Source organism: Ambystoma mexicanum, chromosome 1p (assembly GCF_040938575.1).
Source record: "Ambystoma mexicanum isolate Mex_15411 chromosome 1p, UKY_AmexF1_1, whole genome shotgun sequence".
NCBI classification, from domain to species: Eukaryota; Metazoa; Chordata; class Amphibia; order Caudata; family Ambystomatidae; genus Ambystoma; species Ambystoma mexicanum.
In genome coordinates, this window is record NC_090921.1 from 1379484299 (window position 1) to 1379497790 (window position 13492).

The window sequence follows — 13492 nt, forward strand, 5'->3', positions numbered from 1 at the left end:
AAGACAGACACAAGTGATCACAGTTCAAGGGTGTTTATTCAACTTTATAATGGGTGAGATAAACGCCTAATCTAAACCTAAATCTAAGATGGGAGCAAGCTAACACCATCAAATAATAATAAGGCAGTCCTAGTGGCGTTGTGTCAAAATAAAAAAGGGCCCACACTATAAAACCTATTGCCAATCCTTACTACTAGTTACAAAAAAGGTGTGGGGTAATGTTCATCGGAAAAGAAAGAAGTGTTCACAAAATGATAAGTCAGGGCGGTATGGCGGGGTCTCCCTTGCCCACGTTTGAAGCACAGGACAAGGTGGGACTCTCAAGCACAGCACACTCCTGGGCCTCGACAGCACAAGGTTCACAGTTCAGTTCAACAATACCAAAACCCCTTAAGAGGCTAAGGGCCTCATTCTGAGGTGGGCGCAAAGGGATACCCGGCACCGGTAATAACACGGGTGCCAGTAATCCCTTTGCGCCCTATTCCGAAGTCCCTTAGCGGGTCCCTCCCTCAACAGCCGGTTTTACCAGGTGTTATGGACGGGACCCATTAAGGGATACCGGGGTCAATAACGGTACCGCAATTTGCGATACCGTTATTGACGCCTTCCCCCTTCCCATTGAGCCCTTTGGGGGCTCAAATGGGAATGGGGAATGGCTTTCACAATGGGGACTTACCGGTCCCGCCAAGGTCGGACTGGACCGGTAAGTCCCCATTGAAAGAGGGCGGACACGGTCCCGTTATTGGTGCTAGTCATGGCGCTAATAGCTATTAGCGCCATGACTAGCACCAACCTCGTAATGAGGCCCTAAGTCTCTTTCCTGCAAAAGTCTCTTGCCTTAGAAGGTTTGTTGATTCGAATTAATAAACAAACAAAAGTTCTCTGGGGGATTGCTCTTCGCCCCTGGAATATACCTGTCCTGGGCTCGGTTCGTTTCTTTCAATCTTTATGCAATTGCTCTTTGCCCCTTGGATGTTCTTCTGCTGGGCTCGGATCCTTTCTTGAAGAAACAGGCCTCCCTCCATTGGGTTCACTACGGCCTTTCTTTAACACAGTTCATGTATTCCAAATGCCATTCATGTATGGCTCAGCTTTGTCTTGGCATCTCTCCGTCAAGTTCACATTTGCCAATTGTCACAGTTCACAATCGTAGTGGAAAGTGGGGTTCCCATCCCCTAGCTTTCCCCTAGCAACGAGTCAGAGACTTTCGATTGTACAAGGGATTTGACGTGACCCTTGTAGGACCACTCTGACGCCTCACACTACCCTTTCCTTGGGCTTTCTGGTTACTGCAGTTTCCAAACCAGGTCCCGGTCAGAGCCTTTCGAATGAGCGCCCACGTGGCGCCGGACCCCTCTACACCTGGACCTCAATTGGGCTTTCTTTAAAGCTCAAACATATACACAAGTCCTTTCTTCTTGCGTTCAAAATGTTGCTACTCACAACCTGGGGCTTAACACAGTTCGGTTTTATATCAGCTTCCTCCGACTCACTGTCTGTGCTGAACCCGTTGGCTTCTTTGTTCTCTGGAGTTAAGGATAGTACCACGGTAGCCAGCTTGCCTCTCTGCCTGCGTTGTCACTGCGGGAGGGCCCCATGCACCATTGACCTTTGTTGCAACGCATTGGCAGTTGTAACTCCAAGTCTTACGTTTTCCCTACTGGAGGCTTTACGGGTCTGTGTTGAAAAGGAAAAGGGCAATTCCCCCATTCGTCTTCCTTCCAGGTCTCACTGCTTTTCTTCTGCCTTTGTACTGCCGATTTGGTGTAGCTGTCCCCTCGTGAGTTCGGCCTTGCTCAAAGTGTGCTTTCGTGCTCTGTCTTTTATCCCTGTGGGGGAAGGTAAAGGGCTGTCAGGTGTGCGTGGTTATTGTTAATTGCCTGACTCTGCCTGACTCGAGTGATAGGACATGTCGGGTAAACGTCTCTGGTGTTAGTCCAGTGTGTGCTACTGTATAAGCAAGTGTTCGTGTGGGGAAAAGTGGGTAGAGCGCCTAAATATCCTACAGGGTAGGAAGGGGAAAAGTTGTTATAGAGAAGGGGAAACCGCGCCTCAACCTTCGGTGTCCCCCTTCCGCTCCTTGAAGACCCCTTGCCCAGGTGATCCTCTCACACTGGTCCACCCCCAGGAACTGGATCCAATAGCGATGGCCATGTCCTGGCCAGCTGGACGACAGATCTCCGGGGACCAGCGGGTGAGACACCTTCAGGTTTCTCACAGCCCCCTGATCAATATCTCTCGTCGTGGTTTGGTTTAAATGTTCCCAAATATGGTCAGAAAGGGTGGATCAGCTGTTTAAAGAAGGTATATTCCTGGAATTCAAAGAAACAGAAGAGACCCTGGGCTATGACACTATGGCCCTCATTACAACCTTGGCGTAGGACCATGGTGCTATTAGCACCATGGTCCATGCCGCTAAGGTTACGATTCCGCCATGGTAGATGGCGGAATTACCGCCCCATTCCAAGGTGAGTGGGGCGGTAATTCCCCATTCACCATTTGCCCTTCCCCATTCCCATTTTTGCCCCCATAGGGCATAATGGGAATGGGGAAGGCGCTAATTACGGCACCGTAAATTACGGTGCCGTAATTAGCTCCAAAGTCCCTTTGCGGGTTGGATTTTTAACGCCTGCTAAAAGCAGGCGTTAAACACCAACCCGCAAAGGGACACTTGTAATCAGATGTTAAGGGTTAACGGCGCCGACGGTGCCGTTAAACCCTTAACGCCTGAGTTGTAATGAGGGCATATTACTATTGTTGACTATCTCTGTCTTAAGGGGATACTTACAGACCATAAGTGGTGCGAGAACTTGGCAAGGGAACTAACCCCGTTGGAGAAAGCCATAGACGATTCAGTAAATAGAAAGGGTATACTCTCAAGATTATATAAAGTCCTTATCACTGCGGACATGACGGGCAGAAAAGCCTTCAAGAGATAATGGGAGGGACTTTCCGCTAGAGACATTACGGATGAAGAACGGGCAAAGCTATATAAGATGGCATTCCATGGGAATTAGTTCACTTCCACTATAGAACATAATTATAAGATATTGCAAGGGTGGCATCGGGATCCTCTAAAAAGTTTGAAAATGTTCTGAGGGGCCCTAGGGCCTGCGAGTCAAAGTAAGAGGGTGTGCCTCGAGAAATCCCTGTGATGGGTAGCTGATTGAGAAGCCTAGCTATTTGAGACCCACCCCTCTCCACCCCCGAGTATTCCGGGGCATAGAGTTCCTCATAATATTTGGTAAACTCCTTTTTTGAGTTTTTCTGTGTCCAATATCATGGGGCCCTCAGATGATTTTTTAGAGGCAACCATTTCAGTTTTTCTCTCATCTAGGATTTTGTCCGCTTTCTCCCCTTTTTTGTGATACCTTTTTTTAAAAAGAAAAGCATTTTTTCTGTGTCCTGAATTAATATTGACTGAGTAGGGACAATGCTGTTGCATGGCTGGGAAAATGGTCACAGCTTGAGAGAGCTCCGACGCAGGCCGAATTAATCCTGAGTAATATCCTGCTTTGCGACTGAACTGGCTAATATATCACAGAAGGCTGAGCACCAGAGGACGCCATGAGGCAGTAGTGAGGTTCCCTGCCTCCCACGATCCTGCTGTTCCATGTGCAGGCTTTGTCCCTCCTTGCAGCGCGACCGGCATGTCCTGCGGATTGGAAGCAGGAGCTCAAAACTTCGGAACGGCTCCAGCAAGTCAACTCTCGCCCGCCCGCCCTCAAACAGTGACTTTGCCACCGGGCAGACCACACCACCCTGGGTGGAAGAAGGAGCCTGCAGAGCTGATCCGCTCCTAATTTTTTGAAGTCCTGTTCTGCCCTAATCACCTAACGATCTACACACCCTGAAACAGCTTTGGCAGCTGGATGTGTGGACCACGATCCCGACAGCTACAAGCAGGAACCCATACCCTGCTGCGCCACTCGGCTCTGAGCCCCTTTGAGCCTCTGTGGCCTCAGATAGCACAACAGCCCTGGCGCCTGATAACATCAATCCTTCCGCCTCAATCAAAGGCTCCCAGGCATGGGGTGACAGCCTTCATTATGGCCCATTCCCCTGAGCAGAGGTGAACCCCCATCCTGGCGATCCAGAGGATCGGGGGCCTGCGAAACCCTGCCAGACTACCCGTGAGTACGTGGAGATGGGAGGGGCATATTAAATTCACCTAACAACCTTCAACGCTCCATAAGCCCTGCCCCCCTCACCTCCTGCGACCAACAACGCCAGGCGGGGGGGAAAGCCTGCTTCAAAGCTCAGTGCGGAGCTCCTCTCTGCCCCAACCACGAGGCCTCCGACATCCTCACCTACCCTTGACATCTACTGTATTTTCCGCTTCCCCTTCAAAAAACACAGTGAAACTCTTTGCCATAACCTGCAACATTTGAACACAAGTCATTCTCCAACCGACGTCTTTACCTGAGCAGGGAGAGTGGGAAGCCTCCTTGCCTAACCAAACAGAACGCAGGGGGTTAGCCCCTTAACTCTGGGCACCCATAGCTTTGCGTGTCCCCTACTCCCCACTCTCTGTACATTTACCCGTGGTGGCAGATTACTGAAGCCCCCCAGGGCGGCACGAGTTAACTGCACCTCAAAGTCTCCCACTGGTCCCATTGGACAACGCATACCATCACTGAATCCTAATGGGAGCTGCACAAGTAGATCTACAACCTGATGCACTACTATGGGCAACCGTAAGAGGCAGGCCAAAATTGACCAATTTGCCAGATCGGATCAGATGCCTTGACCATGCCAAATGGAAGTCTCTGCACTAAACCAAGCACTACTATTCCTAAAAAAACAGTACTGACAATCTAGGGGCAAAAATAGACGCACTGTCTTGCAAGGTAGATATCTCTGCAGTCCAGATTGACAAACTATACAGCTGAATTTCAGAAGCAGACCAAAGAATTGGTGATCGGGAGGATCAAGTGGAGACCCTGCAATGAGAGGTGTCAACCCTCCAACAAACTATCAAGAAAGTGATAGCCAAGAATGAAGACCTCAAAGGGAGATCCAGAAGGAATAATATCTGAATAACAGGAGTATCCAAATCTACCCCGTAGACAATATGGAGTCATTTACTGAGAAACTACTTATGGAGGTCCTGGATAACCCGCCAGTCACAAACATACATGTTCATGGTGGAGCGAGTTCACAGATCTCTGGCAGCTAAAACCCTCCTCGGGCACCAGAAAGAGCCATCATAGCTCGAATTTTCAGCTACCGGGACAGAGATATAGTACTTCGGCCCACCAGAGAAAAGAAGGGGTTACGTTGAGGCTCGGCTACCATTTGTCTCTTCCCCGACTTTAGCCCGCAAGTACAGGACCTAAGGAAAACATTCCAAGCAGTAAACAATATCCTAAGAAAAAAGGAGGTACGCTACTCTATGCTGTTCCCAGCCAAGCTCAGGGTGGTCCATAATGGCAGGGTGACCTCCTTTACATCCCCGGAGGCTGCAGAACCCTTTGCAAGGGAAATTCCGGACACAGGAGGCTCACCCCGAAGATCTCCATAGCAACCTACCTCAATGGATGAATCTGCTAATGCTCTTTTCTCACAGCGCCCAATCCAAGGGGGTAAACACAATCTTAAATATTGGAAGTAGGGTCCACAGAACCCTCCAATGGTTAATAGCAAAGCAACAAATGCAGTACTCAATCTGTGTCACATGGAGCGATCCCAGCTGCCGCTAGCTCCCGTGCCTGATGGCAAGTTTTTCACAGTTTTTTAGTGCTTCTTGGGGTATACATGGGGTGGGGTGGAGACTGTGGGGCCGTTAATTTGCTGTTTCTGGTGTAAGGGGGGGAGGTATGAAACCAGGGTTTTGTTTGCAAGTTGAACATGTTCTTTGTTCTGGTTGGGGGGGCTACGTAGTGCCGACCTAAGGAGCATGCGATTACAGTTAGCACTTTGACGGAGCAGAGGTTCACGTCCCATTTAAATACATCCCTACGTGGTTCAGGGGCATTGCACACACACTTACAGGAGTACTTGGTTAACTCACACCATGGGAACCCCTTGCGCAACTTGTGGACACAACATGAACGTGTCATTGTTATCCTGCAACATACAGGGTTTCACTAACGAGAAGAAAGTACGGCTGATCTCGAACTATGCAAAAAGCCACAGTGCAAACATCCTATGCCTGCAGGAGACTCACCTGGCACGGGATAGTAAACTTCTAGCAGGATAGGGTATCCATAGATACGGCTCATCTTATTCGACACACTCCCATGGCATACCCACTTACATTCATCAATCACTAGTATTCAAACTGCATGCTCAAATTGGGGATGAAGCGGGACGTTGCTTACTGCTTGCAGGGGAAATAGTGGGCTGGTGGGTTCTCATCATGAACATATATGCCCCATTTAATGACAATCCAGATTTTTTCAGTGCTGTGCTGCCCATCTACATACATCCGCAACCTACGAGGACATGTGGGCGAGAGACTTCAATGTAGCCATTTCCCTGGATTTAGATAGATACTCCTCGGCCCAACTCTCTCTACCGAAAGCAGCTCAGAAATGGGCAGCCATAGCCAAATATCATGACCTCCACGACTCCTGGCGACTACTATACCCCACAACCAGGGAATAGTCATACTACTCAGGAATCCACGGCAGCTCCTCAAGGATTGAATGTGTCATGGGGACATCTGACTTGGCCCGTGATATCACGAGTGCCCAGATGCTCCCCCTAGCCCTCTCCGACCACTCCCCAGTGCTAGGAGGATTTAGGGGCCCGACTCGGCCCGCTAGCTACATGTGATGACGTTTCGGCGCTCGCGCGCTGGAAGACGCAGTATTTCGAGATGAAATTGGGTGGGATATTCAAACATTCTTTGAAATAAATGTCGGCTCAGTATCAGATTCAAGGGTTGTATGGGAAGCCTTTAAAGTATATATTAGATGAGGCTGCCTGGCAAAGGAGGGCAGTGTCTTGAAATCCATATGAAACTCCATATCCTCCCTCGAACAGGAGATAAAAAAGACTCCCAGGAAGTGCGGCCCTTACTCCAAGCATTTCAATAATAAAGGAGATTGCCCACAAATCTAGGGTCCTACGGGCTAAATATTCAACACAACACAAAATGGAACCCTTAGATGGAGGATGACAGCATATTCATTTGTCTTTTTATGAATAATAACAAATGATTCAATACTTTCACTTCAAAATAAAGTTTTTAAATATTTTTTATATAAAGTAACACCAAATGGTGTGGAATTGTTTAAAACATAAAACACAATTTACACTTGTTTAAGATACACAAAAACATTTAACCCTACATTCCATTCATTTCACCTTACCATACTAGCATTCACACAAATACTCTATAACCCCAAAATTCGGTCACACTCTAATAATCTAGTACATCACTATTCAATTTAGATCCTCTTGATACAGTCTTAACATATAGATGACTGCCTGTCCTTAATCAGGCAGTAGGTTGACACGTGTTTCAGGTTGTATTTTCTAGACTTTAATCAGTCCACTATGTACACCAACCATACTTGCTTACTCCAAACATCCAGAGAAGAAATATCCCATCTGACAGCTAAAGAGGAGCAGAACTTAGGCGACCCCATTGTGGCCGCTTCATACACTGAGGGAGACAATCAGAGCCGGACTCTGGCCTGGGTGATCAAACACGAGTGTCAGTTGGAATCTATATTGGAAATTGAAGACTCAGTGGGAAACTCAACTAAAGACTGCACAGGAATCAATAATGTGTTCCGTGACTACTATCAGAGACTATATACCTCTCAGACACAGTCCGGACACAACTCTATTACGCAATACCTGGACAGGGCAGCTTTGGGCTGGCTAGACCCCGTTCTAGGGATGGCCCTAATCGACCCCCCCATGGACGAAGATTTCCATAAAGTGATTCTCTCTCTCCCAAACGGGAAAGCACCAGGTTTAGATGGGATTACAGCAGAACTATATAAAGCATACGCCAATCTTTTGATTCCCCTTCTACACGATATGTATGAAGCTGCCAGATCACTGGATGTGCTTCCTGAACCCACAAGGACTGCCCTCGTCACTTTATTGCTGAAACCATCCAAAGATCCTTGTAAATGCACCTCATATAGGCCATTATCCATAGTCAACACGGACAACAAGATCCTAGCAAAGATCCTGGCCGGCAGGCTCCTACCCCATATGGCGTCACTAGTCCTCCTCGACCAAGTTGGCTCATCCCAGGTCGCTCCACCCAGAATAATTTGCACCATTTATTTCCCCTCATGCATAATGTGAACCCCAAGATCCTAATTGTTGTAGCAGCGGTAGATTCCAAAAATGTATTTGATTCATTAGAATAGCCATTTCTTTTTAAAGTTCTTCTGCATCTGGGTATTGTAACAGCCTTTCTCCAATGGGTACAATTATTGTACACAGCGGTGAAGGCAAAAATATACACTAACCGCATGGTATCCGATTATATCCTCCCAACTCTGGGCACTCGCTAGGGCTGCCCTCTGTCCCCCATCCATTTTGCATTGGTGATTGAGCAGGAATACCATGCTCATAGAGGGGTCAAAATATATTCCCATCCCTCTATAATCTCCCTCTACGCAGATGATATGTTGCTGTACATGAAACACTCCAAGCATAATCTACCACCTTTAGTGGAGGAAATAGCCCAGTTTGGAGACCTTTCAGGATTGAAGATTAACTGGTCCAAATCGGTGATACTCACCCTGACGCCGAGCTTAGTCCGCTCCGATATTGGCGATGCTATTCGCTGGTGCTCCAATGGCATCCAATATTTGGGTATACTAGTGACTCCTTCTCCAATGGAACTGTATAAAGCCAATTACATGAAAACCCTTGAAAAACTAGAACACAGGGTGGACAAGAGGATCCTCCTGCCCATTTCCAAAGCAGCCTGATGTCACTGGTAAAGATGGTAATTCTTCCAAAACCTTTCTACAATTTTAATAGCGTCCCTGCTTGGCCGCCAACCGGATTTTGGTCCCCCCTCAAGAGTCTTATGATTCGCCTGGTTTGGGCGGCAAGCTGGGCTAGGGTGTCCTACGACACCCGGATCTTGCCATATCAACAGTGAGGCCTGGAATACCCTGAGCTGTGGTCCTACTTCCTGGTGGCTTACATTCAGTACTCGATATGGTGGTGGTCCCCAACGTCCGAACTCCCGCATATCCTACTTGAAAAGGTAACCACTCACCCAAAGAACATGAAAGTCCTATTCTGGGGTTCCACAACTAGGGAGGATAAGTCCAAGGTACAACCTGTAGCTATCACCCGCAAAGTGTGGGACAAGCTACAACACGAAACTGGACAAGAGGTTTGGTCCCCCCCACCCCCAGTTAGCCTTATACCGGATAAGTGGCATTCCTCTCACCCATGAGAACATCTTTCGACAACACTTTGAGAAACTGGGGATTCACAAATTGGGCGATCTTCGCCAGGAAGGTACATTTATCACATGGGAAGCCTTGATGGGTAGAGGAGAATGTATGGCAGTCACTATGCCATTATACTTCCGACTATGTGAAGTACTCAGGACTAACTGGCTGAACTTTCCAGCTGCCCCTCCCCCTCACCAATACTTAATTATATTATATCCCCCCCCCCCCACTACAAAGAAACTTGTTTCATACTTATATAAATGTGTCAGATCTTGGAGAGTAACTCATATATAATTTCAAGGTTAAATGGGAAACCACACTGGGAAAAGTACTAACAGAAATGCAATGGAGGAAGATCGGCATTCAGACACGCAAAATATCCATGAACAACTGCCTTAATTTGATTCATTTTAAATTCATTCACCAGATGTACCACTCCCCAACTCGCTTACATAATTTTTATCCGGATAGGTCCCCCCAATGTATTAGATGCAGATATGACCCTACCAACTTTGTTCATGTCTCTTGGAGCTGTTCACTGATACGCCCTTTTTGGAATGATATAGAGAATACTATGTCTCAGATACTGGAAACCCAAACGCAATACACCCCACTCTGTTTACTAGCCCTAACCGAGCAGGAATCAAGGGTTAAAATGAAATTAATGGTGATGGCCTCTGTGGTAGCCAGATCTATAATAGCCAAGTCATGGGTGAAACGCAATGCTCAATGTTTGCAGGAATGGATAAACATTAGCATGTGCCAAAAAAGGGAAACTCAATATGTTAAGTCACTCCCAGAGAGATGCAGACCTCTATACTATTGCACCCTATTTAGGAGATATATGAACCAAGACCGTGTAGTTACGCCACAAATGTCCCCCCAAATGATCATGCTGTACTATGAATAACTCAATTAATCCCTAATCATCACGAGGTACACCCTATGGTGTAAAGAAGTGACACTGTATGACGCATAACCACTGTATATGCATTACTTGCTCTTTGTATTTGTAGAGTTCTGGCATGTTAGTTGGGAGGAAGGGGGAGAGGAGTGGTATTGTGGGAACTATATGTACTTTTCTACTCTGACAGTTGGTAAGAAAATTGAATAAAAAGAGTGACTTGAGCATTGTTTTATCGAGTTTATGTTTGCTGGCTGATGCTGGTGTAAGATAAGTACTCTGGGCTCCTCCTTGCTGCAGTTGTGCAATTCTCATCCTGAGGGATACTGCTTGCTTAGAACTTTCTTTCGTTTTCTGGCAGCCTAACAGCATGAGAGCACCTCTAATGGTTGCCTTAAAGCCCTCCCACAAGATCTGCGGCCTCACTTCCTCATTTTCATTATGTTCAAAAATATTCTTTGATGTCTGTAACGAGACTCTGGGAGACCCCTCCCCCCCCATCCTTGAGAAAGCAGCCATTGCACCCACACCTACCCCTCGTTATTTGTCTCAACCCGTCCCCCACCAAAAACTCTTACCAAATCATGGTCCAACCTTTTTAAAAATGAATTGGAAACATGGGGCCCGGTGATGACAAAGTTTTGTAATGTTGTGATGCAACAGGCCTAGTCCCTAACATTTGGCGTGATGCCGTACTAAAGCCAGTTTATAAAAAGGGGTGCAAATATCAACCAATTTCCCTGCTAGACAGGGCACGGAAATTGTATGCCAAAACAGTTCTGGGACACCTGCAAGATTGGGTGGACTCGTCTGGAATAATTGATCCACTACAGGTGGGCTTCCAATAGGGAATGAGCACTATTGAGCAGTGTTTGAGACTTAATTTACTTGTGGAAAAATACACATGCATTAATAACTGTAAATTATGTGCAGCCTTTGCTGATTTAAAAACATCTTTTGATTCTGTCCCTCGCAGAAAATGATGGCAGGTTTGACAAGATTACAACATTCCTCCTGACCTACTGATAATAATTCAGCCTCTGTATTCAAATAACAGTGCTTCTGTTAGATGGGGATGAATTGGCGAGAACACTGAGAAACGTTACGTTCGGCGAGGGGTTAGACAGAGCTGTGTGCTAGCCCCGCTCCCTTTTTGTATTTATATCAACAGGTTGATAGAGGTGTTGATGGCCAGCAGCATGTACCCTCCCCATGGTTGGCCCCCTTCATTTCCCAGGCCTTTTCTTTGTGGACGATGCAGTTTTGCTGGCAACATCGTCATGGGCATATGACACACTGCGTCGGATTTCGCGATGACTTGTGCCAATCTTGGCCTGGAGATTAATAAGAGTAAGGCAGAGGTACTAGTCTTTAAAGGCAAAAGGGTAATGCACACAAAGGTGCATGTAGAAATAGAAGGGGTTGAATTAGAGCAGGTAACAGTGTATAATTATCTGGGCCTGTGTTTTACAGAGAATGGTGCCTGGCGAGATCAAGTTTCTAAGGCCACCACGACCTTGGCAAAACAACTGACACCAGTCCTGGATCTGTACCGGTCTAAAGTTGTATCTCCAGCATATACAGCGGAGAGCTCTGGGGCTGTGAAAATTCAGCAAGCCTGGGTGTGGTAGAAAATAAAAAGTCAATAATGTCACAACCAACCAGTGCTCCGAATGCCACCTTGCATTTAGAATGCGATGTGCGTCCGATCAAGCATACAATAGCCTTAAAACCCTTATGCTTATTGTCCTGCATGTGGGGTCTCATCACGAGTTGGGTGGCATCTCGGCGGTATTACCGCCGGGATACCGCCTGGGCTAATAACGTAACCGCCACCCTGTCCGGCGTTATTAGCGCCGGATCAAGGGTTAGGCGGTAATGGGTATTCCCCATTGGGTCTGTTGGACCCAATGGGGCATCTTCGGTGCAATTAGCGCGCGCTAATAGCGTCGCGCTAATTGCGTCCGTAAATGGGAGTTAAATTGGTGCGTTTACCCCCAGCTCAGGGCTGGGGGTAAATGCTGCCAGACTCGTGATTCGGCGGACCCTTAAATGCGGCGGTAATAGCATTACCACCGCATTTAAGAGTTACCACCCAACTTGGGATGAGGTCCTTGGTCAGTACCCAGCCTGGTTCAAAGAGCTAGGGGCAAATTTCCTGGTTTTAGAAGGCAGTCCCACAATTCCTTGGCATATTAAGAGCTGGTGCTCAGCATTGGGCCTTGACCGATATTGGGAGTGGCCAGCGTGCATAGACCTGGAAAGCAATGAAGTGATCAAAGCAGCCTGCAGAGAGATCACTACAGACAGGCTTTGGTGACAACCTGTGCAGGCCTCTCCAGTGGCCAGCTTTATCTTCAGGTAAAGGGCACATTTGGGTACAAGCGTTTTTTAGATGTGATCACCCCTTGTCTGGCCCACTCGTTACTGTTTGATCTAAGAGCAGGAACTGTGCATGTAGCCTCCTTCAAGAAGAAAAGGACCAACTTAAACTGCTCTGTTTGTCAGTGTTGCGGAGCACTAAATGAATCAGTCCTCCATTTTATGCTGCTATGCTCTAGAGATAGTGATCTCTGGGCAATGTACTTACTGCCAATTTGCGGATTAAAAGCTATTAGGAGAGTGTTTGAAGCATTGGAATTCTGTAAAATGTTTGAAGACCTTAACATGTTATATTTCATTGCCAAATATACCCACACAGTATGGCTTAGAAGGAAGAATGTGTTGTGCAGTAATGGGGCATTTACATGACAAGATGCAGTCATTTTAATTGGTCATTACCATTTTGATGTCTTGGTCGTCGTTTTTATATCTAACATTGCCCAATCGGGTAGTTTTATGATTAAGAGTAGTTATTAATCGCCTCATTGGTTTAAGACTGAAAGCTGAAGTCCTTAGCATGTTATATTTCAGTGCCAAATATATCCACACAGTATGGCTTAGAAGGAAGAATGTGTTGTGCAGTAATGGGGCATTTACATGACAAGATGCAGTCATTTTAATTGGTCATTACCATGTTGATGGCTTGGTCTCTGTTTTTATATCTACGATTTCCTGATCGGGGTAGTTTTATGATTTAGAGTAGTTATCAGTCGCCTCATTGGCTTAAGCGAAAATAATGTAGACAATTAATTTTAAAAGTTGGAATATGAATCCCAAATATAAGTTGTGCTAGGAAACATATTTTAATGTGCCAATT